Below are 27,505 nucleotides of genomic sequence, written 5' to 3'. Positions count from 1 at the left end.
ACCTGGCCTTGAACACCTCCAGGGACAGGGCATCCACAACCTCTCTGGGCAGCCTGTTCCAGCACCTTACCACTCTCATTCAGCTAGGCCAATGACAAAGATATGTATAAATCCTGTCTTGAGATAATATAATTTTCCACCTGCCTCAATTTTACAGCACTAGTAGTAAATCCCATTGTGATATGCAGTATTTTTATGAATTGGAATTTTGCCACAGTTTAATGGTGGGAGACAGGCACCACCCATGGTTGAAAGTCACTGAGATCCAACACCAATTAAGAAAGTAAATATGGAAAGTCAATAGTGTCCTACTTGGGTCCCTAAATTATTTCAAAACTTAGATATAGGCCTGTCTTCCTCAAAAACACACATCAAGCAGATTTCACAGACTTGTGATAAGGTTGGAAAATCCCTATTCCCTATTCAAATTCCTTTTGGAAATACTTTAATTTCTGTTTAGCTTCCAGTATAAGAATCTTGTGAAAGCACCCTGTAATATGCATATCTGTAATTCTCTTTTGACATTAATATTTGTATTAAAACCCTCAAGATCTTTCCAAATTCAACACTAATAATCCTAAAATACATCTGAAGTTACAGAGGACAGCAGCTAGCTCAAAGCTCAGAAATATAGTGGTATTTTAAGTGGCACTATCATTGCCTTGGGGAATGAAAACATCCTTTTCACAATCAGCAGTTTCTTATCTGAGACTCTGGTGGGTAGAATTGGTCATCTTCTGGCATACTTTGAATACTTAATATTATGTGGGGAGGGGTATCTGAATAATCACTCACGTCACTTTCATAAATACTGATTTCATGCTGCTTCTCCATGTGACTGCATGCATAATACTGAAACAGACAACTTCAGCAATCAGATTGTATGAGAAAAAAAAAAGGCTACTTTTTTCTTGTGATAAATCACTTCAACGTCCAGTTGCAAAAGACATTTCCCAGACCTTTCCAGATCTATTCCTGAGGCTGCAGCTTTTTACTCTGTGATAAGAGAAAATTGTTTCCCAGTATGTCTAAGTAAGAAACTCTTCTTTCTTCATGTCTTTATGAAAAAAACTGCAGCAAATCTCAAAGATGTTAAACTTAGAAAGAGGTAGCAGAAAAGTAACATTGGTAGCATTAAGTTTTTTCACTTTTGTCAGATAATGAAATAGAAATGCCCAAAATGGCAGAGGGTCCATGATCAGATAGCTGATTATTACAGTTCCCTCTGAAGAACCTAACATAAAAACAATGTTTTTATGAGCCTACTGTCCATAATCATGGCACAGAGCAATTGAGAAAATCTCTGTTCAGGAAGCAAGCCAGCTGCAGTTGGCTTAGTGAAGTGCAACTGTTCCTAAGAAACCATTAACACACTCCAGAGCGTGCATTTGTCAGCCATCATATACATACAGTGTAGCAGAAGTGCTTTTGTTTTGGGAACATTTCTGAACATTGTTCGGAGAAGGGCAGCAAAGCTGTGAGGGGTCTGGAGCACAAGCCTTATGAGGAATGGTCAAGAGAGCTGGGACTGTTCAGTCTGGAGAAGAAAAGGCTCAGGGGTGACCTTATCACTCTCTACAACTCCCTGAAGGAGTGAGGTGGGAGTTGGTCTCTTCTCCCATGTAATTTGCAGTAGGACAAGAGGAAATGGCCTCAAATTGAGCCAGGGGAGATTTGGATTGGACATTAGGAAATACTTCTCCGAGAGAGTGGACAGGCACTGGAATGGGCTGCCTAGGGAAGTGGTGGAGTCACTTGTCTCTGGAAGTTCTGAAGAAACATTTAGATGTTGTACTGAGGGACGTAGTTTAGAGGGAGATATTGGTGATAGGTGAACAGTTGGACTGGATGACATTAGAGGTTTTTTCCAACCTTGGCAATTCTATGATTCTATGAATGCTTGTGAATAAAACTGTACAATTGGACTTGCTTGTGTAAATCCAGTGTGGGTGGGCAGCAGTGCACACAAGTATTCTGCTCCTTCTCTTTCAGGCTGGGTCACGGGAGGCTGCAATGTGGAAATTACAAAGTATTAAAAAAGATTTTATGTCCCTTAGGAAGCTGTTGAAGGGATCAGGAGCACAGATAGTGTTCTCCTTGATCCTCCTGGTTAGAGACTGACTTGGGCAGGAGGAGAACAGACCAGCTGAATGAATGGCTGTGTGGATGGTGTCATGCTCAGGTATTATAATCTTGCACGCACCTTCAAGAGACCGGGCATGCTGATGTCATCTAGGATGCAACTGACCAAGAAGGGAATGAATATACTGGGCAGCAAGCTGGCTGGGTTTATCACCAGAGCTTTAAACTATATTTGATGGGAAAAGGAGATGTACCTCTGAATGATAGAGAAGAGCCAGGGAACTCTGTCACTATAGGAAGCAGCGGGGAAAATCCTCAGATTTGTCCCAGAGGAATTTGGGAGGGCTCCTCCAAGAAAATGGCATGGCTGACAGCTGCAAACGAGTGATCAGCATTCTGATCTTCTCTTTCAATGATTCTGTAATGTCACAAGAGAAGTCATTATGTGATACCAAGGATTCACAAGTTTCATTATTCATGATGTGGAAGACATATCATTGTGTAAAAATTAGTAGCCTAAGATGTAAGAGGTCATCCAAATAACAATTCCTACGGCACTGTAGATGGAACACTGTTTCCACTTTATTTTAGAGACTAGCAGATTTTTATTATTTCATTTAAAGACTCTATGACAGCCTCTATTTTAGCCTCTGTCACAGTATAAAACCCTTATTAAATATTTTTTTCTTATAAAATTATAAAGAATGTTTACCTGAAGTCTTTGTAAGATCCAGAAACAATGTGCTCTCATAATGAGATTTTTTATGTTTTGGGTTTTTTAATTGTTATTCTATTATCTGTTTGATATGCTTGCCATAGTACATTTCTCTTACTGCTGTCTCCTGGTAGTAATAACTCCTGCTACTTCTAGTAAGTGCAACTTGCTATTTAACAGAAGTTAGCACTCCCTGGACAGTTTTTGCTCAAATATTCCTATCATACTTTCCTTTTAAGTTAAGTTACAGCACTGGAGACTTTATAGATAATTTCTTGCATAAGTCTCACATTTAAACAAAAAATGAGTCTGAAAATTATTGAATTTTGGTTATGTGAAATACAGGTTACTGCAAAAGTAACACCTATTTATTTCCATAGAAACAACAACAGATACAAAGAGCACAATAACACTATTTGATAGAGCAAATTATCAGGTACAAAATGCTGTTTCCAACATAGTCATTACCATTAGCTATGCATTTTCACCTGTGATGAACAAGAGCATGCATGCCACTCTCCTAAAAATCTGCACCAGCAGAGGCCATCCACTGTCACTGTCGCCACTGCTGAAACACACCACCCATCATCTCACTGTACTCACAGCCACTGTTTGGTCTCCATAACTATTCAGCAAGAGTCAAACATCACAGATGCAATTTTTTTCACATGGAGAAATTCAGTGACATATCTTTGCTTCATACATACTTCCATGTCAGATGCCATTTTGTCAGACTGATCCTCTGTTGCCAGCTGTCACACAGAAACAAAATGTAAAGGAATGTTGTTACAAAAGTTCATTCTCTAATGTCATACCACCAATATCCACCTCTGATATTGTGGGCCAACACAATAAATTAGGAGACACTACTTTCGGAGAAGCCCTTGTATCTCTGTATAATATCTGCTTCAATCTCACTTGCCTTCATCCTTTCCCATCCCCATTCTGCCTGTTGTTTCAGCAAGACTACGAAGTCTATGGTGTCAGAACATTTCTTCTATGCTTTTTCAATAACAAGAAATGGGCTTCTATCCCAGCTGAAATCTCTGGACACTGTTTTAAACCATGAAATGCTTTTGGATCTGGGCCCAAAATAGATAGCAGAGTGCACAAGTTTGTAATAGCCTAGTTCTGCCTTGTTCTTTTTCACACAAAGCAGTTTCCTTGACAAGAGATCTGATAATTATTGAAGGAATGGCCCCTTCCACTCTTAGCCCCCAGTAACCATTATCTTAATTCCAATTAAACTAGCATCGGTATAGAAAAATTCTAGAAAAATTAACTACATCAAGATGTCCAATCTTCACCACATGGAGCTGCAGCCACGTAAACTGAGTCTGAGCTGTTGTATACTGTAAACTGTTGTATAAATCACCTCAGCATTTCACCTGTGCTTCAGGTCCACTCAGTGTCTCTAAATGCATGACGTGTATAAAACATATTCAGCATGTGAAATCACAATCTGTTCATAAGAGGTGGATTTTAAAACATGGCCATGTGGAGTTTTTCCTTTCATGAGTCGATAAATAACAGCTGGCGACTTGTATCTAGAATGAAAGATAGATGAGAAAAGTGAAGACTACAGTCATCTGGCAGATCTGGATTCACAGAGATATTTGGTGATTAATTTTCCAGCAAGCGTAAGAAAGTGGTTAGCAGCTTGCCTATTTATGCTTCCATGTTCCATATTTGCAGAAGAACAGATCCAGATACAGCACTATTACATGGTTAATTCTGACAATACAATATGTAATGAATGAAAGAACTTGTTACCAAGGAGATAATTGGACTTGAACACTGAAATTATCTCAATGTGCCAATTTTCAGCATTGGCTTTTCTTTTGCTGTGGCTGTGAATTGTAGCTGGCCACGTTTTTATAATATCAAACTAAGGTCGTTATCCTACATTCGTGTGGCAGATTCTATAGTTTAATATCTTACTTTAACATGGATTTTATAAAAGGATCAGACAGTCATTTAAATAAAATAATTAAAAATAGAGTACCACTAAGAAACAACAAATTATAGACATTAAAAAAAATAATAATAATAATAAAGAAAAAGAAGAAACAAAAAGGGTAAGGATAAGGATAAGCTAATATTAGTCCAGATTTCCTCACATGAACAATTCAAAGACTACATAGAAAACCTTTTGGAAGAAACAGAAGTGATACATACTCATGTAAAAAGACTCCAGCATACCTGTCTGGCCAAGCTTCATTATCTTGTTAACCTTTGGTCTTATTTCTTTAAACTCCATTACCTTCCACTTACTAATATATATTTCTAGGCTTCTTTGATAACCACTTTTAGTACATTATTTCTAGATAAGATCTCTGCCTTTTTTCCTTCTTCTCTTTTTTCAGGAACAGCTTCAGAACAACAAACTTCTGAGACATTCCTATCACACAGAGTATAACAAATTGATTAAATTGCCTTCTTCCTAGTCTATATCAAAGCACAAAGACTAAGTATATATGAAAATTACTTTTAATCTTTAGTTGATGTTTGATATTTGGCTGTTTACCATGTGGAGGGATGTCCTCATTTACCTTATTGATTGCTTTCTTACTTTTTGAAGGTATAGCAACCAAGACCTCTTTTGTTGAGTCCCTAGTATAGGAGATATGGACCTATTGGAGTGCATTGAGAGGAGAGCCACAAAAAAAGGGATGGAACATCTCCCTACAAGGACAGGCTAAGAGAGCTGAGGCAGTTCACCCTGGAGAAGGGAAGGCTCCAAGGAGACCTGAGAGTGGCCTTTCAGTATCTAAAGGGGAGATATAAGGAAGAGGACAGATTGTTTACCAGGGTCTGTTATGACAGGACAATGGGAAATGGTTTCAAACTAGAAGAGAGGTTTTAGATAGGATATAAGGAAGATGATTTTTACAACAAATGTGTTGAGGCACTGGGACAGGTTGACCAGAGAAGCAGTGGATGCCCCATCCCTGAAAACTCTCTAAGTCAGGCTGGATGTGGCTTTGAGGAACCTGATCTGGCTGTCGGTGTCCCTGTTTATTGCAGAGGAGTTGGACTAGATTACTTTTAAGGGTCCCTTCCAATTCAAATAATTCTATGATGCTATGATTTTTTTCATTACCAGCTGCAGTCTGTATGCTGCTTCAGTGCTGCTAAATTTGTATAACAGTGTATTCCCCACACAGGTTGTAAATAACTGAAGAGAACAGCCTATAGGTTGCTCAGTCACCACCTTCATTTTTATCTTGTCTCACACTACATTTTCTAGCAGTTTAATTTTAAACAGTGGTTAAAGTTAAGGCTATACATGATCATCTTTTTCCAAAATGAAGTGAGCTATCTGAAGATGTTTCCTTCCTGGAGAGCTCTCAGTGTCCCTGGAAGACCAGTGATCCTCCAGATCTTGCGGATTAAATGGTTGAGTGAATGCTCCTTTACCAGCTGTAGTCTGAACAAGTCAGGCTGCTAAAAGCTGCTAAAAAGCAGCAGACAGCTCAGCTCTATGGGGCTGCAAGAGAGTGAGCAGCTGAACTGGCAGTCCTGGGAGAAGCACCCAGAAGCTACCTGGTGCTGATCAGCAGCCACACCTCAGAAGCCAGAAATGAGAGGCTCTTTCGTGTGGCTTCTCCCCTTGCTGAGCTCATTCAGGCAGATTTCTGTCCAGCTATGGGAGGTTATTCTGTTTCAGAAGACCAGTGTGTTTCCTTCTCCTTTTCTGAAGACTCACTGGCAGTCTGTTAGATGCAGAGCAATGCATCTCTTTGACTCAGAGAGGAGGCTATATCTTTTGCAAAGCCTTTCCATTTTGCAAAGCACTGCCATGCTAGCAAAATACATGTAATGTTCATTTTTCCCTGGCTATATGTTAGACAGTTTGTCTCCCTTCCTATAGGTTTTTTTTTTGTTTTTTTTTTGAAGATGACATCAGATGGAGATGACATCATTCTTCATCATCATTTTGAAGATGAAGAAAGATGACATCACAGGAACATATTCTAGCTGGAGATACACAGTTTGCTATGGGACATGAAGAGATCTGCTTTGTCTTTGCAAGACATAAGAAAGCAGTAACTAGCTGTGGAGTCCTGCATGGAGGCTGGTCTATTCTCTCCACAAAGGAGGTATCAGGAATAAGTACGAAGCACAGTTTAGTTCACTCACGACGATGCACGTAGAAAGGAGCAGCACACATGAAGAGAAAGTTCTATCCTACATAGAGATATGCATACTCTTCAGAGGCTTAGCAGAGGCAGAATACCACTCAGCATTCTCTGCCTCCTGCTAAAGGGTGTGACAAGTGATGCACATGAAACTGTTTCATCATTTATTGTAGCTTGGCTTGCAGTCCTATGCCAAGTCAGTTAGTGGCGGGACATGAGTGGCATGGTCTGAATGCAACAGAGAAGCCAGAGTTTATCAGAGATCTCCAGTTTTTCTAGCTCTGTGTGACTGCACTACTGACATACTAGAGTCCACATCTCTCAAGACAGCTTTTGCTTATTTTACATTCAAGCTCATTAAGGCAGATGACAAGTTTCTTGCTAAGATAAAACCTGCTAACTGGAAGCATTCTATCACTGTTTCATTGTTTTCAGAATCCTCTCATCTTCAGGTAACCTCACAGATGTGTCCCTACTCACAGCAATTGAAACTCACTAACAATATGTCTTAAAATGATAAAGATGGGGGAGGCAAAGTGGATGACATTACTTCAATTTTTTTTTCCTCCAGAATCGTAATAGTGACACTGAGACAAGAATTTAAGTCAGTGTGTCTCATTCTTCTTGGATATTTCTAATGCAGGAATTTTTCTTCCTTCTCATCAGTTAAATGTCTAAGAAAAATAGGTTGTTGATGTACTTATGAGTGTGCTGCACACAAAGTGTATTCTGATATCATTGTTCAGTTTTGCCAGAGAACATTTGTCATCACTTCTGATGAAACAGAATTAAATTGTGGTCTGCATCTAAACCATCAGCTGAAAAATAAAAATGTGGAAATTCATGCAGAAGAAAACTAGTATCAAATTAGCATGCTGCAGAATACAGTGATGCAGAGGCTCTGTATAGACAGATGTACAATGTAGGCACTGCAGAGATCTCTTAACCTCCCCATGCAAATTAAAAGGATGTTAGAGGTACGTGTGGTATGGAATTAACGGAAAAATAAGAGAAGTGGAATAATCCTAACAATCCTAATGAAATTTGGAAAACTTGGTTTCTAGTAATTTGGAATATTCTATTTGATAAAAACAAACTTTTCTGCTTTCAACCATTGTTGATTTTTCTGATAAGTTGGGAAAAAAAAAAAACTGTGTTCAGTTCCTCCCTGATTTCCAGTTTTGTCAGACTGTGCCATCAAAATGTCCAATCCACAACTCTCCCCTCTCCCCACCATCCCTTGCCTCCCATCCCTCCACATCAGTAATTAGGCCATCAGCTGCCTTCCATGCCTCTCCTAGGTGCTCTCTGAAGATTTGTTCATGCTACACAAATTTATGGCACTAAGAGCTGTGCTGGGCTTCTAAAGGTGCTTGTAAAACACTTCACATCCATACTCCAAAGTGCTCCAAGTGGTTTGTACTTCTGCCAAAAAACACTCGGATTTTTCTTGTGTTCAGCAAGGGCTAAAGTTGGCCAGAGGCCAGTACGGACAGTGCTAGAGGAGAGAGGGCACAGTGCTTGTGCTGTGGCCCTACAGAGGCACTTTGTATGGCCCCAGAACCTACCCTCTGTGAGCGCTCTGCTGAGACCCAGAAAACGGCTGCCCACAGGGCTTTGCAGCTGAAAGGCTTTAGGAGAACACTTGCTGAGATGCTGACTAGCTGAGAAGGGTATTATTTGGAGTAACAGTCAGCAGGATGTAACAGATAGTTTGCATTTAAACCAAGGAACCATGATAAGCTTAATGAGAACCTTGATAATTATCATGCTATTAGGAAGTGATAAATTGACACAGGTGCTCTTCCCTGTCCTGCCTGCTCTCCTCAGGCTTGTATGCAAAGCTATTTTCTCCCTATCCTTCTCTCCATCAGGATCTAGCATGAATAAAAGGAGAAGGAGAAGAGGGTTGATGCTCAGAAGAGAAATGAGGAGTTACTCTGTAAGGTGTGACTGGAGGTATAAAAGAAATAATAATAATAATGAAATAATGAGGCTCGAGTTGTAGGAGCAGAGTGCCTAAAATGGGCATTATGAGTTTTCTTTATTAGCGACAGGCTATGAAAGTGGGGAGGAACAGCACTTCTCCATGCTTTGTTCCTGTCACTTGACAACTTCTGTCCTTGCCATGATATGTCCATGACTATGGAGAGGGTGTGCAGGTTCTCTGAGGTGGGGAGAGGAGCATGGAGCTGAGCACACCTAGGGAAATGTGGTTGCAGCAAATTTGATTGTTTAAAAATAATCTAGGATAATTTTGTCAGGGAAGTAATATTCAATTGGACACAAGGATTTAAACTTAAATTGGAAGAGATTTTAAGTGTTATATACTAAATTTCCTGTATAACACATTAGTCACAGCACAGGGAATCCTGATTTAACCTAACCAGAAGCAGACTGACCAGATTTTCAAAATGAAATCTCTGGGTATAGGGGAGGATCTGGTTTCGGTCACAGAGATTTGGGGTGTAAAGCAGTGCAAAAAATAAGATAGCGTTCTTTCCTCTGTATCTGCTCTGCCTTTCCTATACATCATTTGTTGGAGACACAAGTTCCTCTCTTGGAAAACGCTTTTCCAAGCAAGGGACAAAGCACTGTTGATGAGAGCAGTAAGGAAGGGCTCTGAAATGGGACTCTGGGCCCTCAGTGGGTGAGCGTAGGCCTGGGAAAGGCTGGCGGGGATCTTATGGTGCTGGCAGTCCTATTTATTCTGAGTGGGACAACTTTGACACGTAGCAAAATTTTCTTAAAAGATGTGAAAAGGAAAATTGTGTCACTTCAGAGCTGCCCAGTGCACTGCTCAATACACTCACACAGAATGCACACTCACAATGCTCTCATGCACAGAGTCAGACCTGCATTCTTTCTCTGCTGTACATAAACGTGCCTGAAAGCCCTGTTTCACTGACCGTCATTATCCTTTCCATGATAACTATCAGAAAGTCTCAGTCTCATGTATATTAACATCAAAAACAACCTTGAGGTTTTTCACAAAGGAAAACTGTTGGGTTTTGGCCAACCCTACTCAGCAGCCTTGTTGAGGGCACAGGACATCCTCACCTCACCACAGCAGCTCAGACAGAGAGAGAGAGGCTTTCCAACGTTTTTGTTCATTCCCGCATCATTTGAATCAAGGCCTGCTGACCTAGCAAGTTGTCAGCTAGCTGAGAGAATCATCCCTCAAGGAAAACTTTCTTTTTCCTCTTCTCTATGTTCCCTCCCCTAGATAAGTCTCTCCTCCCAGGCTCTCAATGACCCTGAGCACTCCTCTAGTCTCCAAAAATACTGCCCCTTGCTCTTCTGCACAGGAAATACCGGCCAAAACCCAGAAACAGTGAGAAAGAACACCTCTACACAGCTGGCAAGCCTTGTACTCTGCCATATGCACTAGTTGTTTAGAATATTTGTACATCTTGGATGATGAGCTTTTTTTCCAAACACAAGTACTATTCCTTTTTTTTTTTCCTCCCGTAAAACTCCTCTTTTGCAAATAAATAATGAAAAGCCTCATACCTTATACTAAACTGGGTCAATTTAATAGCTAAAATGAATAAGGCTAGGCTTGCAATAGGGCTTTCAGTTTCTACAACAAATATAACTTTTGTGCATAAAATACTGATGAGACAAGCTGGAAATATGATATGATAGTGAGCTAACAAGTACATGGCACCTATGAGGCTCATTTTGTATACAGTAAGATACTAATGTAATCCAAAAAAAGACTGTTGGGGTATTTAAAACTGTACATAGGCAATAAGCTTTGCTGCTATGCCTCCTGGCTGTCAATCCACATTTTGCTACTCTATTCTTCACATACACTGTATCTAATCATTTCTGTCTGTTCAGGGAAATAACAATAATACTAATAGTCACAAAAATAATAATAGTCTCAAGTAGCCATTTCCAGGCTTAATTGTTGTAACTATATCTTTTTCGATCTCCCTGGTCTACATTGCTTCCATTTGCTTAAGGATGTTATGGAGGATGTTATGGCTGAAATTTTACTTGCTGACCAGTAGTCTGGTTGAAAGTATTATCCTCCCATTTCTTTGCTTAAGTAATCCCCAGCTCTACTTAGCACATTTTTATCTGACTTCAGTATTTGGCCACCACCTATGCTCAGTAAGTAATATCAGCTGCAGTATGCCAGATCTCCCATTATTTTCACTGCTCTTCCCATAGTACTCCAAGTGTGCATGCAGGACTCTCCTTGGAATCACCTTGTTCATGTAAATCCTCCTGCTCATCCTTTTTTCTGACACACAGACTCAGACAATGAAGATACTCACAATAAGCACAATATAAACTACAGGTTGCTACAACCTCACCACTTCACACATGAGTTGTACTGATTTCCTCACTTTTCTCCTCTTTCCTTAGTGCTTAGTAGCAACCCCGAGCTCAGTATTTTTGGAAGAAAAAGCCAATGCTTTTGCCTGCACCATCTGCTCTCTGACAGCAGGTAAGGCTCACCCAGCAAGTTGCTGATTTCTTCCGCACTTTTAAAGTCAAGAAGTCTTAATGGAGCCTCCAGTGAACACTGTCTGAGTTATTTCTTATTCAACCCAGTATTGTCACAGAATGGTGCCTGTTGGATAAATGAATGGCAAGTTGTGTAAATCTGATCCAGGGATCAGAAGGCATTGACTGATATCTAAACTCAGAATGGAAAGTAGACCAGCCTTACTGTGATGCAATATCATAGAGTCATCAAATGGTTTGTGTCAGAAGGGACCTTCTAAATATCATCTAATTCCAAATCCTTTTCAAGGGCAGGGATGAAGTCAGGCTGCCCAGGCCCCATCCAACCTAGCCTTGAGAAGTTCGAGGGATGGGGCATCCACATCTTCTCTGGGCAGCCTGTGCCACTACCTCACCACCCTCTGAGTACAGAATTTTTTCATCATACCTAATCTAAATCTAACCTCATTTAGCTTAAAGCCATTACCTCATGTCCTATCACTAATTCCTTACAAAGAATCCCTCCCATCTTTTCTGTAGGCCCTCTTCAGGTACTGGAATGCCACAATAATGTCTGCCCAAAGCTTTCTCTTATCTATACTCAACAAACCCACCTCTTTCAGCCTGTCTTCACAGGAGAGATGTTCTAGCTTCTTGATAATCTTTGGGGCCATCCTCAGGAGCTGCTCTGACAAATTCATACCATTACGTTGGAAGCCACTGATCTGTACACAGTACTGCAGTGGAGAAGAGGAGAATCAACTCCCTCAAACTGCTGGCCATACTTCTTTTGATGCAGTCCATGATGCAACTGGCTTTCTGGGCTGTAAATGCACATTGCCAGCACAACACAAAGTGTTAAACAGTAACAACATTACTACTCTTCCTAAAATGCAAAACTTTAGATTCAGATTCAGGCAAAAGTTGGTTCTTTTCACACAATAAGCAATAGAAATATCTGAAAGAACAACATTTTCAGTGTTTTGTCAAGAAACCTCCAAAGTCATATAAAAAACAAACCTGAAGCAGTTACAGAAGTTTAGTAGGCCAACCTAAACTTCTTCAAAACAAATTATTCTTATAGAAGAGAAAGTACTCATGAAAGAGCAACGGGAAAAAAGAGAGGAGTGCTGATTATATATCTATACATAATCAGCTCTTTATACCTTTAATAGCTAATCCTCTGTATTGTGTTTTTACAGCTCTTACTAGGGTGTAGTTAATTTCCAGCAATAATATTCAATAATGAAAAAAGACAGAGCACCATTCTATAGGGCCTATACCTTAGCTTTGGTGCTAGGATGCCTTATGGGCTCACACCAAATTTGTTATGGGGATGAATTTCTTTTGCAAAATACAGCACAGAATTCTTGCTGATCAGAGTATAACCATCAGAGTATTAACCCTGCTAAACTTCAAACTCAGATGCTCCTTTTTACAAGGGAAGCAGTAAGCTTCTTAGAAAACTTTATGCCATTACAATACTGCTTCTCCAAAGCCACTTGGAGAGTCATCAGGAAGGATGTGGGAGTGGTAGGGCTGTCTTTGTAAATTTGAATCTCTGAATGTTCTAGGCAAATTCGATATTTGTTAAAAAAGAGCTATTCATTTATCTGCAAAGTGGAACCATTTTTGTTTAGAAAAACAAAAATGCCAAACCAGTGCTGTCTCAGTTACTGAGGACTGCACAGATGCCTTCTATGGACACATCAAAGAGTAGCAGATCTCAAAGAAGCTACAGACATCACTCTTGTTTTAGAATTCTTTTTTTAATATATTTTTCTTCTACATTTATTGCTGACATTAAAAAAAAAAAAAAAAAAAAAAAAAAAGGTTGTTTCTTGTACAATGAAGCATTTTGTCCAACTATAAAAAGATGGGTATCACTTTGTTTTGGATGCTCTTACATTCTACAGTACTGGTTTTAATTAAATTTTTTAATGAAGTGTTTGGGGCAAGTCTGAATAAACATATTTACAAAACATTAAAGTTTTGAAAGCTTTGTCAACTAAAACTGTATGGCAAATTCAGCACAACTTTCTGCAAAGGTTTAATTGTACTAAAAAAATTCATTTTCCAATAACCATCATTTAAAAAAAAAAATCAACTCATCTACATTGTTGCTTCCCCAGCTATCATTGCAGAGAACACCAATTATGACAACACAACTTATGAGATATTACGAAACATTCAAGGTCAAGGTTCTGAGCAGCCTGATGTAGCTGTAGATGTTTCTGTTCACTGCTGGGGAATTGGACTAGATGATATTTAAGGATCTTGTCCAACTCAAATGATTCTATCATTCTATGATTTCTCCCAAAATAGCAAGTGATTCAGTTGGCCTCTTTTGCTCTTCAACTGGCAATAGAGGGAATCCAGCTGTAGCACAGTTGGGTTAGCAATATGTTCTTAGCAAACCAGGCTGCTATGCCAAAGCCCTGGAGATCTTCCTGACCATTTATGCTGCTCCTGCTGCCGAAACTCAGCAGGAAGTCTGAGGTGAAGGTCCCTCCAGTGGGACACAAGTCTGTCCAGAGCAGGAATCAGTTTCCTTCCCTGTGGCTCTCCTGAATCCCATCTCTCCCTATTGTAGTGATGGCAGAAGACTATGGCCTGATCCCACTTTTTCATCCCTCGTATAACTCCATTTTTATTATGCAGCTGAGAAGCTCTGAATTGGCTCTGTGCCAGCCATGCTGCATTGCTATGCTTTGGAGGTTTTCACAAGGATGAAAGAAAGCATTTAGGGAGGTTCCAGAAACGATGCTGATGGCTGCCATGCTAATGCTTGTAATGAATTCTAAATTGGTAATGGGACCACTTATGGATAACTAAAGGCTTATTCACTCCCCTGGAAATCTGCTTTCTTCCTCTACCACTTCTGCTGGATTTACTGCCAGTATTCACTTTGCGCTTTCTTTTTACCTCTTTTTCAGTTCTTTTATTTTCCTACCATAATTCCTCATTCTGCACTCTTCCTCTAAAATTCATCACCCCTCATGCTCTCCCCTGATTCTTGTAGCCTTACTGCAGCAAATGAATGTTCTAAAATCTCTACATACCACTGCTAGTTTTCCTTTCCCATACAGGACTGATCTCTAAAACAAGTTTTAATGACTTTGAAACAATAATACTTCTTTTAGCATATCATTTCATTTCACATCTACTGGGTAATGCAAACTGCATTCATAGCACCCAGAGACAGGTATATAACAATAAGAAGTAAAATAATAGATGGTATAATAATGAAGGACAGCATTAATAGACAGCAGTCATAACTGACATGGACTTGTAGTTTCTGATGCAGACGACTGATGCAGATTTAAATGATGTTAGTGTTGATCGGGACGTCTCTTGTTGCCTTAGGAGTTATGTGTTAAGTATAAAGGTTTGCAGTTAAAATTCTGTGAAGCATAAGACTCCTCTGGAACGTCTATCATCTCAGCAGAACTGCTAAAATGTAACTCTGGTCAGAAAAAAAATGACACTATAAAAATTCAATCTATCATGTACTTATTTTCCCTTGGTGATCTGAAGATTAAATCTACTCAGTTTACAAATCAAAGGAAAATTTTTAAACTTTTTTTTAAACTAGTAGTCTATGTTTCCTGTTATGGATGTGACTAAAAAAAAAAAACCAACAAAAAACTATGTTCTTTCTATTCCATACATCTTTTTTCATCCACTCACAGTAAAAATTCTCCAGCTAAAATACAGGTTGTATTTGTACTGACATGGAATGCATCAGAACAAACTGTATCTCATTCAATCTTCTCATTCAAGAAAAGCTTGTTTTTTACCCGGTAAGCTACATGTATATAGAGATGATGTGGAAAGGGAGGTGGAAGGCAAATGGATGAGGCCAGGCTCCTCTCAGTGGTGTGTAGCAATAGGACAGGGAGTAACGGCCTAAAACTTGAGCATACTAAGTTCTGTGCTAACATGCGGAAGAACTCCTTTATGTTAAGGGTGACAGAGCGCAGGTCATGCTGCCCAGAGAGGTTACAGAGCCTTCCTCTAAGGAGATACTTAAGACTCTCAAGACTCATCTGGATGCCTACCTGTGTAACCTATTGTAGGATACTGCTTTAGCAGAAGGGTTGGACTTGATGACCTTTTGAAGTCCCTTCCAACTTCTACAGTAATTCTGTAATTCTGTGGTCAAATCAGTCATTTTTACTCTGTCAAGCTGAGCAATTTTCTGTACTAAATATTTAGCTGATCACATGTTATACATCTCCACTAAATATACACACATATACTGATGTATATATGCATAATATACATCATTGTAAGACTATACATACACCTTTGAATCCATGCAGTGTTCTCGAGCACAGTTCTAATTAAGGTGTTTCTAAAACATTATATATCCCTTAAACAACTGTGATGATATCTTTCTGCAATGTACTTCTGCATCCAGAAGAAATGGGCAAAAGGACAATGCTGGAATTTACTGGCACCCAATGATTGTGGATACACACTGCTTCATCTGTGTTGGAGCATTAGAATTATCTGCATCATTGCCTAACCTTTTCCTCTCTCCTATTTGTTCAACTATATTTCATTAATTCTCTCTTTTGACACGGCTGAACTGTGTAAAATCATGAATCTTTCAAATTTATAATGCCAAATATCCTTATCTAACTCTTGGTATCTGTTCACAGCAAAAGAATGAGGATGTTATTCACAGTGTGGACATGTCTACTTAGCAGTTATTTTTCCAACTGCAAATGAATATAGTTTCAAACAAAAACTACTATCAAGAAATCCTATATTTAAAGTATCATAATTATGGAGAAATCAAATAAATGGAGAGATAAAGTTTATTTTTTGAGTTAACACTTAGCTGTTTCATTTTTCATCCTTAATCGCTAGGATGGCAATCAAATCACCTCAAGAATGAAGTGTAGTCAAACTGAGGTGAATCTAAGCTTGGTGAAGGCCATGTTGATAAACTGAACATACTTTGTGAAGGGTACTTTGCCATGCTATGTATGTGTATAAGGACATGTATGTCTTAGAAGCTAAGGGAACAGCACTGAGCTGTGTTAGCTTGGATGGTCAGGCACTGCACTGAGCAGTGGTCACATAGCCCCAGGCTGTCAGAGTTCAAGAAGTTTTTGGACAATGACCTCAGAAATAAGGTTTAAATTTTGGATGATCCTGTGTGTCCAGGAGTTGAACTCCACGATCCATGTGAGTCCTTTCCAATTCTGTTATTCTATGATCCAGTCGTGATTGAGTGTACTTTGGCTGAAAGTGTGTGTCAGCAGTTGGCCAACACGACTTACAATTATGGAGAATTTGCGTGTGTCAGGTTTCTACATAACTTTATTTCTGCAGCGTCTTTTCCATTGACTCTATTTGGTATTGTAAATCTAGTGATTTCTCCATCCATCATATCCCAGAGGAAAATGAGCTTTCTGTGTCATCCATCCTCTTGTCCCATCACAACTTCATTACAAGTTGCTACCTGGGCAGGAAGTTACAAACACTTACAAAACCTAATTACAAAAAGATAATGCTGAAGTACATATTCTCAGTAGTGTAGTCTACCATGAGCATATCTAACCTGTTTTCCTCTTCTTGTGCTCAGCCATGGCCTTGATTTTGAAAACAAGTGTTGGCATAGAGCCAAGGTGATTAAAATCACCTAAAGCTCTCAAATAAAGACTGGTGAGTGGTAGCTCTGTTCTTCAGACACAAGGGCTATTTTGCTATTTTATGATAGAAGTAAAGCTTGTCCGTGTAGGAGACAGAATATTTTAGGAGTGGCTGTGAGACTATGATGTAAGTTACTACAGGGAATAATGTCCTTTACAAATATTACTTTTTTTTGCTACAACTGCATTTGACCAATGCCAATAATTTCATTTAATGAAGTACTGGAAGGTGAATGGGAGAACAGGAGCTGAAAATGAATTTAAGCTGCAATTTGTCTGTATCAGTGGATAGCTTACAATATGGCCTCCTCTTAAGTCTTAATGCATTGGTGTCAGTTAATAAATTTACCAAAGAAGACTACAATAAAACTGACTTCAAGTCAACAGTATGTATCTGAAATCTATACTAAAACATATTCTCATACTGTTAGAAATTAAATCTGAATGGCAAACAGTTTAATCATCATGAAGAGAGGTCAAGATTTTCTAATCTCTTCCCATTGCAAATCAAGAAAAAATTAAGATTTCAAGAATATTCTCTACAATTGAGCTCAATTTAAACAATTCAGTCAATAATTTAATTTTAATCATTTATTTAAGATTTGGTTTAATTAACTTAAACTTCTAATTGAAACACTGTTACAAATCATAAGGTGATTGATTTTATTGTTTCCTAGACAAAGAGCCTTGATTTGCAATTTCTGAAATTGTCAAATGCTTGTCAAAACACAGCCTTCTCCAGGAAAGGATTCTGATGGAAAATCCTGTTCCAAATTTGTTAGACCAACTCCATTGTATTTACCTGACCAAGAACATTATAAACAATATAAGCAAAATATAGTTTAAGTGCAAAATATACACAAACAAAATGCTAAAAGTTAATCTTAAAAATTTATCAGTGGGTCTGCATAGGCAAGGAACACAACTACCCTTATCTCTGATCTCTTACATCAAGTGAAATCATGGAATAACCTTGTACTACGATTCAGGAATTTGTCTAGATGTTCACATTCAAATGAATGTTTAATGGAAGGAATGATTCTTAAAGGCACACTAAAGCATCTTTTTATTTCCATTTCTGGTGGCAAAAGAGTCCGCTCTAGTCTTAATCATGATTCCCTGCCCTTCCTTGCAGAACCACATGCCCAGCACATTCTGCTCTGCAATAATTCATTTAAATGCACACTCATACACTCACCCTCCATTTAGTTAGATACAGTACAGTAAGCACACAGTTACCTTTGAAATAACTCAGAAACACAGAGCTGAAACTTACTTTCATTAGAAAACACAAAGACTGGTTCTCTTTCAAAATGGCTCCTGTTTCCCATTGCCTTCAGCAATGATGATGCTAAGCCATGTATAAAGATAGTGGCTTCCTATGCTAAAAGAGGAAAAGTTTTTTAGAATGATGTTCATAAAAAGGAATTAGATGATGAAGTGTATATCTGCTTGGATAAGTGTAGTCACAGATTTATTTTGGCTGAACTCCATGGTAGGAAGTTGTGAGTATGTTTTGGCTCAGCAGCCACAGAAGCAAATTAGCAGTGCTAATATACCCTGCCTTTCAGCCTACTGTTTCAGGTACAGTTCTAGACCAGACTGACCCCTGTTTGGAAAGCTCATAAAAGAAAAATGAAAGAACAGGAAACTATACTGCTGACCCTCACCTATGAACCAAAACAGGTCAGGAAAGCAGTTTCAGAGGGGGGCAGGAGGGAAACACCAAAACACACTCATCTGGTAATAAATTTTCTGCAAGTTTTACTATAATGCAAATACTCATAAGCAGGAGTATACGAATATTCATATATATTATCATATTAATATTCATAAATTGTGTCATGTCAACTTAAAGTAATTAAAGGAATCTAAGTGGTGAAATTCTTAGTTTTAACATGTTAAACATGTTAGGTGTTAGACAACTTAATGGATAGCAATAATCATTCCTTAGCTTTGATTTCAAGATATGAGATAGCAAAGCTCTCACTGCACCTGCAGTTGGGAATTCTGGTAAGACACGAGTTCAATGATGACAGTATTAAAGTGACCAGCTCCCTTAATACCCACTGAGGTATCCCACACAGTCCCATATATCTAACCGATCTAGACAAAACTCTATGTGATCTTCCTAAAGTCCGGGGTGTACCACTCTTCTCTAAGGCCATGCTACAGGACACACCTGGGAAGCCTGACAACACTTTATTTTTTGCTTGTTCCTTGCACATTCCTTCTTTTCCTACGCTATATTGCAAATCTTTATATATCTGAAGATCATAATCATGTGCTTCTCCTGTTTTTCTTCCTTATGAAAACATAAATATTCTTCTCTGGCACGTCAGAATTTCCAAATTCTTAATTATTCTCAGTATACTTTCAGCTAATATATATCTTTCATAAAAATTAAAATCTAAAACTACACTCAGTCTAATATCTACCACCTTAGTTTCATTTGAACAGTTTAGTTTTCCTGCATGCCAAATTCATCCATATGAGGGCTGCACCAAATGTAATGCCTCTTATTATATGATGTTGGCCCATGACATCAGAGGTGGATGCTGGTGGTATGGCAGCAGAGGCTGAACCTTCCTACCAATATTCCATTACATGTTGTTGCTGTGTGACAGATGGCAGCATAGAGGCAGTCTGACAGAATAGTGTCTGAACTGGAAGCCTGTATGAAACAAAGGTGTGTCATCCAGTTCTTCCATGTGGAAAAAATGGCACCACTGACATTCACTGACACTTGCTGAATGTTTATGGAGACCAACCAGTGGATGTGAGCACAGTGAGGCAGCGGGTAGTTCTTTTCAGCAATAGAGACAGCCACAGTGGGTCTCCTCCATGAGTACACACTTTTATAAACACAGCATGCAGGCTCTTGTTCATTGCTGGCAAAAATGCATAGATAATGGTGATGACTATGTGGAAAAATTGTATTTTGTAGCTGAGAATTTGTTCTACCAAATCACGTTATTGTGCTCTTTGTATCTGTTGTTGTTTCCATGGAAAAAAAATAGGAGGCATTACTTTTGGAGTGACCCATGTAGTTTCAATCTTTTTTCTTTTTACTCTTTTTTTTCCCCCTTATTTTTCTGTAGTATATTTAGATTGCACAGTGCTTAAATGAGAAAAAGGCTGCACAGGACTACTTGGTAGGGGAGCTGTGCTCCACTCTGTTCTTCATACATACAACTGATTTGTTTAATGGAAGAAATAAAGCTTTTTCATCCCCTCAGCCATCTTCCCTAGAGATTGCATATCTTATATTTCCTATTGAGAATAAATTACAGATCTCCTCAAGTCTCTTTTCTTTATGTAAAATTATTACATTTGAGGGGATGTCACCATATAAGTGCATATTTAAAAAAAAGAAATTGAAAAGTTATTGTGCACACCTACCTGATCTCCAAACAGAAACTTTTTGTCCTCAGAGTAACACAGTGTCTACATAACTCAGATTTTACAGTTCCTTCTGTGGGAGGATGAAAAAGGTTTGAGTAAAGCAGGCTCGCTAACAAATGTTCTCAAGATTGAATATATTTCAATCTCTTTTAGGAGTTAGAAAATCTCTTTAATTTTACTTTGTTGTTGAGCAGTTATTGTTTTCTCTACAAGATGAATTGATGGCAAAGCTTGCAGAAATAGCAGAGAAAAGAAAAAAGTAGTCTTGAAGTCTGTGGTTCACAGCCTCAGCCATTTTGAAAGCCATTGTTTTATTCACCCTTTCAGTATATTAAGTCTTAAGTCTTACATTAACACTGTAAATGTAACAATTTCTCTATACTGTGATTTTTATTAGTGGAAAATATGAAGACAGGTTTGGCAAGGGTTTAACAGCATGTGACTTGATAGATAGTACAGAGATGTCTGTGACACATCCGCAGCAGCCAGAATAGCAAAATAACTGTTCAAGTAATGGTGATAAGCTCTTTAAGAAAGTAAATAATCTAGGACTTAGTAGTTATTCAGTTCAAACATTAAAGAATCCAGAAGTCAAGGAAAATTTCTGACTTGAATATTTATTGAGGAGGAGATCTAATTGATGCTGACATAAATAATAATTCATTAGTAGAAAATCATCAAAGTTTACGATTGAATATTCTGATCATACTATGAACTACATGAAAGGAGATGGCAGCGGAAAGGACAATAATTTTGCTGTTTATCTTGCCTCAACCCTAAAAAGAAAAAAAAAATCTGCTTTTGATCCCATGTTTGCTACTTGTTCCTAATTTTGATTGTAAAGCTATAGTGGATAATAGAAAAATACTTATCTGGAAGAGACTTGGGAATCAGTGCTTGTATAGTTGAAATATTGGTTTATTTTTAAAATCCTGTGACTTAATTGCCCTGATAGCTTTACAGAGTGACACAAAAAGACCTACCTTCTCCAAGCAGTGCTTTGGACACCATAGCTTCAGCTTAAAGGTTTCTTACATTTACTGCATATGTAAATGCCAACAAAATTTGCTGACAAGTCAGGTGATGAGATGGGAAGAATGATTCAAAGAGAGACTACTGTCTGGAAAGGACTAATATTTACTTCTGGATTCTCAATTAGATAAATTTCAGTCAGATTGTAGAGCTGAACTTAATTGTTTTGCCATTATAAAAATTCTTTCTTCTTTCCTAAGGCAAACCTATTGCTTATTCCAGCTTTGTGAATAAAGTAGGAATTTCAGCTTTTATATACACAATAAATAGCTCTGAGTTCTGAGCGTTCCCTGATCTTCCGAAGACGGAAGAGGAACTAAAGATCTAACTAGCTTGAGTGTATTTTAAAGAGTTAAGATTAAAGTGCCTTATTTAACATAAATGTTTCAATAAATTCATATAAAACTGTAGCAGAGGTTTCCAAGCCTCTTAATGGGTGCACTTCAGTATTTACTCAATCAGCTACCAAAGCCTTTTACATTAATTTATGTGTGACTTTTTTCAAGAAAACTTCCTCTGGCAGTTCCAAGTTGTCTATTTTTATGAAAACCTCAGCAGAGCGTTCCAACAATAACTGTAATTTAAGCACTTATCAGACCTCTAGCAGCATAAGTCAATGTTTATAAAGCTTCAAGTACTATGTAATAGCAAATTGCTAAGAAGTCCTCCCTTAGTTACTGTTTTTCTCACTGACTTTTCTGAAATTTTGGGTTTTTTAAATTTAAGAATACCCAGGATAGCATCTACTTAATTTACAGAGCCTCTTCTCCTTGGTTGTCTAAATAGGTTATTCAATTATTACATCTTTTCTAGTATCATTATTATAAGCCAAATCTTATCAGGATAAAATACTCTCAAGGACAGAGAGTAAGCAATCTTTCTTCAACATCCTACTTGAAAATGAAGAATAAATTCCTACTTTTACTCCCTCTGCCAAGTCTAAAACTAGCCTAATTAGCTCAGGAATTATTTATCTTCTTTGCTTGCATAGTACTCAGAACAAAAAAGGTCCTAAACTCAGTAGGAGACTGATAAGCAGAGTCAGTAATACAAACAAGTCAAAAGGAGTTTGCTAAGAGCCTCATTATTATGTTGTGCTTATGTTCTACCTATCATGAAAAACTCTGAATAGCCTCTTATTACCATCATTAATATCTTTTGGATATAAAGAAGGAAAAAAGAAACCAAAAATTCTAGTACTTCATTTATCAAATATTGAGTTATTCTAGTTTGAATACCTTGAATTTCAATGCTCTGTGAATAAAGTGTAAGAAATTGAAAGAGATGCAGTAAAAAAAAAATTGCAGAGAAGACAGAAAAGGATGAGAGGCAATTAACACAGAACATGCATCAAACATGATTTTCTCTGGGTTATTTAGTGACCATTTTGCTGAATGTCCTATGAACACGTAGAGATACATAGAAGCATACACTGAGAGAGCTTTTCTTTCTCTTTAGAATGTACAGACTAGTTTGGTTTGTTGACACTAAAACAACATGGATGCTTATTCCTTTCCCTTGAACCATTAGGTCATGCTAGAAAAGCTTCTATGATGACTGAAGAGAGCATGAATCTGGGAAAGAGAAGCAAATACTTCATTGTTTTCATTTCCACTTCTTGACAAAGTCAAGTCAAAATTGAGGGAAAGGCTGAAGGCTTAAATCAGAGGAGAAACTGACAGAGAAGACATGAGAAGAATATGTGAAAGTAGAATACAATGGTTGTTTCATGTTTAAAGCACCTAGAACAAGAAGCAGTCCTCTCAGAAGGAGAAAAAAAGAGATTCTGCCTGTTTCTTTTTTAGCCTATTCATAGAAAGGATAATTACTTTCTTCTCCTTTTCTTTAGCAATGAGATCCCAAGTTTGCAACACTGAGAATTATTGCTTTAATGGGAAGATATCTTGAAAATGCATTTTTGCTAAGCAGCTTTTACAGTTTACAGGTCTACACCTCCCTTATAATGCTATTCAACCTTAGCTTTATCACAATGCTAGGATAGATTGCCTACTTTTAGCAAAATCCAAAAATAACACAGCACCCAGTATTTTTCTCCATAAATATTATTAAAGCTGAGGGAAGGAGGGAAATAAAACTGACCTGAGAAGAATGAAAAATTGTGCTGCAATTAAAAACACTCAGCTGTGGTAGAGAGAGAAAATAAGAATAGGAAAAATACAGCAGCATGCAAGAAATAAACAGCAATTAGTGAATGAGACTATTGCTGCTCAAAATTGGTATTTAAAACTTGGAAGAAGATCAAGCAACTTTCTAGTAGCTTTCCTATATTAAAACATACAATAAAATTTCCTATCAGCAAACTGCAGCATAAAGAAGTTAACAAGTCATGTTATCACTAAAATAGCAAGAAAAAGTCTTGGAGGGGAAAAGAAAGGAATCCGGGGGAAAAAGGTTTCTGTACTTAAAGAAAATGATTTATTTTGTCTCATGTGTATTCAGCAATGAAGATTTAAAATTTAACAATGAAAAGGACTAGGACTACTGGTATTGCAGCTAACATTCTGTGTAGGGGTGCTTGTATTGCTTAGGTTCCTGTTTATTAATGTTAAAAGTCTGTTATTACATATGGAAAGACAGACAAATACTACAGGGTAAGTATATATCTGGTACAAAACAATATTTCTGGTATGACAAGAATCCTGCTCAGAAGCATACTTTATTCATTTTTAAAATGTTACAAATGCCCTCTGTTCCAGAGCCAGAAGTTATATTAATATTAATCTAAAACGTTCCTAACATCTCTTTTGCTTAAAACAACAAAACTTGGAAAGTTCAATTGCTGTAATGCATAATAATACACCTGTCCTCAAAATGTCTTTTGACAATGGTAGTTTTGGGTGTTTTTTGTGTTTTTTTTTTAAACAGTGAAGTCCTTACTTTCCTTCTTCCTCCTATGTGAAGGCCTGCTTTGGTTGACTTTTAAATCATTCTCTTCCTGGACATTGGAAGGAGGTCACAGTGCAAAATCCAAGTGTTTGTTTTTCATTCCTAATAGAAGAGAGGTTTTAAACATGAAGCAATTGCTCACTCCTTCAAGAAAGATAATTTATTTCTTCCCTTAGCACAGTCAGATCCTGGAGAGTTGCCACTTCAATTTTCTGAGACTTTACAACACACTTGACAATATTAAAATAAAATTTTACTGTATTGTGAAAAGAGTAGAAGTGAGAGAAACTGTGTTAGCACTGATTAAAGTTGAAACTTTAATTCTGTGAAGGTCAGGAAATTCAAAGTACTTTTCTGTAATATCTTTACTCTGCTTCTGTTTGTGACCATGCAAATGCTTCTCTGCAAAGAGCTGTGTGTTCCTATGACAAAATACTCTTTTACACTGCTTGAAGATGAATTAATGTCAAGGTGATAAGGATCTCATTTTCAAAGGAAATCCTTGGAAATATGAATAACCTTTCATCTTTAATCGGTACAATAAAGTGCCTGAGAATTACCTGCCTGTGTTGTTTGGCAGGCAAAGTTAGTATCCAAAACAATTGGCTCAAGAAAATTTAGACTTACTACCAAAGATAGTAACAGTGTGATTTTCAATAAAGCCAGTAGAAGCTGAAATTGTGAACTCCAGACAACTTGTTGGAAATATACACTTGGCTTGCCAACCAATAATTTGAAAAGTAACTAAACTGTCTATTAAGTCCTCAAAGCCAATCAAATGCCTATTGTCTTAGTATTTCCAGTGTTTTCCTTAAAAATAAACTTTTGTATTATTTTCTTTAAAGGCAATAATAACCATGTCAGTGCCCTTGGACACAATGTCCAAAGCTGAGTATGTTTTTTAAAATTAATCCCATTATTCTTTCAAACATCTCTCCCCTTTTATCAGTCAAAAAATAGCCTCCTGTAGAGAGTAAAATCTTTAATTTATCATTGCAGTGCTAACTACGATTAAATTTGGTATTTTAAAGAAGTTATCCTCATGCTGAAGAGACCTGAAGAGAAAAAGAGTCTTCAGTTAAAAGGACACACACTGTCAGCATTATTAGTCTCTGAAAATTGCCTCACATTGTACTTTTTTTCTCTTTTCCTTCCTTCCCTTTTTTTTTTTTTATTTCTTTCCAGGAGTACAGTACATAATTAATATACACACATGTAAGTGGCTGGAGCACTGAGTAATGAATGTTAGATTTTCTGTGTCTTCCTCTGTAAACATATTGATTGCCTGTGCATCCTTTCAGCTAGCAATCCACTATTTCTACCTTGGTTTTAAAAAAATAACAATAGGAATCTTTTTAACAAGGACTTCAACACCAGCCATCTGTCAAGGTCTGATCACCTTGTCTGTATTTGTTTAGCAATGTAGTAGCTAGTGCCTTATACAACATTTGCTTGGAATCTAAGAGATTAAATCAACAGAGTTCTGGAAATTAACATGATTTCAAGTAATTAGGATAAATCTTAGGTATACAGAACCATGTTAAGAGAAGGTAAATGAAGGAGCAGATGGTTAAGTTAAGCACAATACAGGAGAAGGCACACTGTTCATTCCCTTCAGTAGGAAAGGAAAAAAGCAGACTAAGATTGGGACAAATTTAGAAACAAGTAAAGTCAATGGACTCACTTCCAGCAGATAACAAAAGTACAAAAAAGACAGGGATCTCTTGGAAAGAGTCCAGCGGAGGGCCAAAAAAGATGGTGAAGGGCCTGGAGCATCTCCCTTATGAAGAAAGGCTGAGTGAACTGAGTCTGTTCAGCCTTGAGAAAAGAAGACTGAGAGGGGACGTGATCCAGGTCTATAAATATCTAAGGTGTGGGGGACAGAGTGGCAAAGCCAGACTTTTCAGCAGTGTGTGGAGACAGGACAAGGGGAAACGGCCGGAAACTGCAGCATAGGAAGTTCTGCACAAATGTGCGCAAGAACTTCTTTACAGTGAGGTGACGGAGCACTGGAACAGGCTGCCCAGGGAGGTGGTGGAGTCTCCTTCTCTGGAGAAGTTCAAGACCTGCCTGGATGCCTACCTGTGCTACTGGTGTAGGGAACCTGCTTTGGCAATGGGGTTGGACTCGATGGTCTCTGGAGGTCCCTTCCAACCTCTACAATTCTGTGATTCTGTGATTCTGTGATAACATTGCTTGTGGGAAAGCCAGATTCACACGTGACCATTTAGTACACAATCAAAACATTCACTATGTTTGCTGTTTTTTTTTTCCAAGTGACTTCTAGTTCTTATTAGGTAGTTCATCCTAACTGCAAGACTTCTTCAATGAGTCAAAGGAAACTAGTACTTCTGTGTTCAATTTTCATAGGGTCTACAATTTCTGATATTTTTTATTTGTCTCTATAGGGCTTGATTTAACACTCATGAAAATAGAATGTTTTTATAATAATTACCAGTTGAAAAAACCTAACATAAAGGCAACAACATAAACCAGATGCAGACTCCTTTATCCAAGCCTTTAGAGCCTTCCTGGCTTTAAAGCTGTCATATCATCAGCTGAAGTCACTGATACTACATAGCAGCTCTGAAAGTTCCATGTTTAAGCTGTTGGCAGTGCACTTGATAGGAAACTGCTTAATGCATTAAATACAGGATACAAATGCAATGTTTATGCTCATTTGGGAACTTCTTTTAAGATTTATTTGCTCTGTAACAACTAAGAAAATATTCCTTATATCTTTTCTGTACACTTCTCCACAAATCATAATTTAAAAACCTGATTCTTAGACATGTAGAGATCTATAAAACTATGGCGCGTGTGTAGATGGCTGAATGTATTTCCTGGCCAGTTATATTTCTGATTTTTCCATTAAGCATAACACAAATAGAATAAAGAGGTTAGTTTTAATTTATTATTACAAGTGAATTTTCTTTACTGACATAAACAAAAATTAATGCTGTCCTTCAATTCACACTAGCAATGATTAAATTTTAGCTAAGTCTGTGCAAATAGGTCTTAATACACATTGGCACTGTACTCTATCATAATTTCATATAGTTAGGATAATGTAAATTATTTTCTTCCAAATACAA

Source organism: Tympanuchus pallidicinctus, unplaced genomic scaffold, assembly GCF_026119805.1.
Source record: "Tympanuchus pallidicinctus isolate F22 unplaced genomic scaffold, pur_lepc_1.0 scaffold5, whole genome shotgun sequence".
In the NCBI taxonomy this organism is placed as follows: domain Eukaryota; kingdom Metazoa; phylum Chordata; class Aves; order Galliformes; family Phasianidae; genus Tympanuchus; species Tympanuchus pallidicinctus.
Note: the sequence above shows the minus strand (reverse complement) of the source record.